Raw genomic sequence first — 3,890 nt, forward strand, 5'->3', positions numbered from 1 at the left:
CTATGTGAGGACAAGAGAGAATGCAGGAAAGTTGTAAAGTAGCTTGTTAGCTACTCAGGAGTCAGGTGGCTGAGCGGTTAGGGAGTCGGGCGTCTGAAGGTTACCGGTTCGAATCCCGGCTGTGCAAAATTACGTTGTGTCCTTGGGCAAGGCACTTCACCCTACTTGCCTCGGGGGGAATGTCCCTGTACTTACTGTAAGTCGCTCTGGATAAGAGCGTCTGCTAAATGTCTAAATGTACTGTACACGTTTGTAAATTGACAAGTTATTTTAAGAGAGGGGTCAATTCGACGTTGGGCACCTTTTGATTGGTTGTTTATGTACCCTGGGTAACACGCTGATAAATTACTATGGCTTTAACGATGGCTGGCTAGGTCTCTCTGGCTGGCCTGATGATGACATGTGCCAAACACATTCATAAACTATGTCGGTGAATGCATATTCTAGTCGTGGACCAGAAAATATAGAATCTATAGGAAGGATGTAGTCAGCTTGCTGGCTTGAAAGCAAGCTCGCAAATTAGCTATTCTCACAAGCTAGTTAGCTAGATTTTGTCATGCTCGAATTTTGACTCAACTACTAATGTTACGTAAGGACGATTACATAATATTACCTTAGGTACCCTCATAAACTTGAAAGTTGAGCACACCTTGTAGCGGTCCCGTTCCACTTTCTGACAACTGACTTAGGTCAGAGATGTAAACAGAGAGCTGGGTAGCGTGTTAGCTAGCTAACGTCTGAAATTCCCGCCATGTCAGGGGTGTGTCACACAGTCACGTGACGTGTACGTATCCAATCACTATTATGTACAGATAAGGGTAGGGAGGAGAGGCAGTCACCCAGTCGCAGCCCAGCAACACCTCAAGACTAAAACCAGAGCCATTGAAAATGAATTGCAATGGAAAAACAAGAGTTAAAGAACCTAACAGTCTTTTTCTGGACTATGCAAAGACCTTCCGCTGAGGCTCATTTTGCCTTTAAATGATTTTAAACAATGACCTACCTTGCACACTTCCAGTGATTTACATATCGATCGTGTTAATATGCAAATAAATATGACAATAATATGAAATATGACATTTACAGAAGTCATGAAATCTTAAAAGCCACCAAAGAAAAATGATGCTCGAAGAAATACATCATTGGGAAATAGAATGATGTATCATGAAATTAAATATGGTCCCCTAACAATATTGTGGCATTGTATAAAATAATTCAGTATAGCCTAATGTGGCACTTGACTGATAACATCAAACAATAATTGATTGATCTAATTTAGAATACTTTTGTCTTCTATTCAGTTCAATGCTAATTTGAATATATTCAGTGGAGGCTCCACAAAACAACAGTAGCTCATGCCAAATTACTTCCAAAGTCCATAAAAAATAACACCAGGTAGGCCTACAATATTTTAACTTCTTAAAATAACAATATCAGAATGTTAGAATCATATTTTTGATGTGAATATAATATATCAAATAACAAATCCCATGTCCCATGTTTGTTCAAATAACTGAAAAGGACTGCTCAAAGCCCTGACCTTAACCCTGTCAAACACCTTTTTGAATAAATTCAAAAACCATCTGCAAGCCTGCCCTAATTGACATCAGGGCCTGACCTCACTAATGCACTTGCTGAATGAAAATATTGTTAAAATGCATGCAGCATCAAGGTTCCAAGATCTGTAGAAAAGCCTTCCCAGAAAAGTAGGCCGTTAGAGAGCAGCAAAGTGGGGATCAACTCGATATGAATGTTCATCATTTTAGAATGAGACGTTCAACAAGCAGGTGTCCATATAATGAGCAGGGGTCTACATACTTCTGAATAAAGGACTTAGGTTAACATTACTACCCTGCCCACCGTATGAATCAGACCCAACTACCGATGTCACAGGCAGGTCATGATACGATGTTTATCGCTCCATATCATGTTTTTTATCATGATAATATTACTTTTTTATTCCATGTCAGCATCTTGTGTGCCCCTTTAAGGTAGATGGGGGACTGGAAAAGCAGCCCTCTTCCTGCAGAGTCTTTGATCAATCCTTTTGTACCAAGGACAAAAGCACCTAATGCTCGCATCATTTCAGATCAGCCGCGAGGGCCGCATCCCACCTGGTTTGATAATGAATGCGACAGGATTAGCCGGAAATGCCACCGAGGCGCCATTATTATGGAGATCCCCACACTCTGTGATGTAATTGCACCTTGAAAATGGGCCCGTAATCTGGGGATTAGTGGCATTAACATGCTTGAAGTGGAGTAAACCTCATTTCCATAGCCCTGACGAAGACCATTATAGAGAGTGGCATTTTGCCCAAGTCTTAGTTCATTTTGTAAATATGTGATGTACTTGGAAATACAAAGACTGTTGTTATTTTCCTAGATGCTCCCTCACATACATTGTGTACATGTTGCCACACTGTCTGTCTCTTGGAGACAATGAATATTGATTATATTGATATCTCAGTTGGATTTTTTAAATAAATACTAATACATTGCTGTCAACGTGTTGATTTCCTGCAGGTGCTGTTAATCATAACTAATATCTCTATTGCTAATTGATATGATTAATTCATGTAATTGTTTAACAACATCATGCCTCAAATACGAGGCATGATGTAGTTTTACCATTTGTGTCCCAGTGTCACTCATTGAAAAAAACAGACCTGATTGGTCATTTTTTATGGCTGCTTCTCTTAAACATGTAAAAAAAAACTACAATTCCCACAGCCCTCCGATCACTCCCTGGATCAGTACAAGACAGGACTCTTGGCTCAGGGACCAATTGAATGCCAGTATTCCTTGCTTACATTTACATTTAGTCATTTAGCAGACGCTCTTATCCAGAGCGACTTACAGTAAGTACAGGGACGTTCCCCCGAGGCAAGTAGGGTGAAGTGCCTTGCCCAAGGACACAACGTCATTTAGCACGGCCTGGAATCGAACCGGCAACCTTCTGATTAATAGCCCGATTCCCTAACCGCTCAGCCATCTGACCCCTTGCTGAAGCCATTGCTTCCTCTCATCTGAATCACCTGTGTTGGAGAATGCACATACCTATCAATGGAGACAGGGAGTTTTCAGTCATAAGACAAGGCGTTTTAGCAATTTTTGGATACAGAATTACTTTAAAAGTTATAGGTAAACTTTATGAGAATGGCAATTCAGTTATCAAAGTCAAAATCTGCAAGATTGAATTTTCTGTGGTCTCAAAACTGATACTGGCAATCCATGTCATTACGTTCTAATGTACCGTACCCTAAATTCTTGTTTGTGTCTGCATATTCAGTGAACATGTATTATCATCCCTGCAGGAAACAACCATTCTACATAAGGTGCTGGGTAGTAATTACTTTTCATTTGATGTGAGAAAATTATTCAAACCCAATGAGACGGAAAGAGTCCCACGGTCTATAAAAGAGAATAACGTTGCAGTTTATTTCCATCTCATTCATCGTTTGTCGTATCACTGTCACACTCATTCATTTTCCTGTTGTCACACACACACACACACCACTGTTTTACATAAGTGATCCTAGTTTGTGTGATGTTTGTTTGCCTATGAGTATGTTTTGCATACAGTATGTGTGTGAGCATTTGTTTGTCGATTTAAATAATTAGTGTGAAGTATGTTATGTTTTCGATGTGTATTTACATTTCACCAATGGATCCATTGTTCTGCTTAATATGTACAGTATATTTTCAGTGAAACAGTAACTGAGGTGAGTGCAACTTGAGACTGAAAAAGCCTATTTTCTAATCTGTAATTTGTGTCCAAGTGATGACGCTAATCAGACCCTCATGCAACACTAAACATGGAATACATAGCATTTTATTTCAAGAAAAAGCTATATTTTTTGTATTAAGTGAAAGGATAAACTGCATTCT

The sequence above is a fragment of the Osmerus mordax genome, chromosome 11 (assembly GCF_038355195.1).
Source record: "Osmerus mordax isolate fOsmMor3 chromosome 11, fOsmMor3.pri, whole genome shotgun sequence".
NCBI classification, from domain to species: domain Eukaryota; kingdom Metazoa; phylum Chordata; class Actinopteri; order Osmeriformes; family Osmeridae; genus Osmerus; species Osmerus mordax.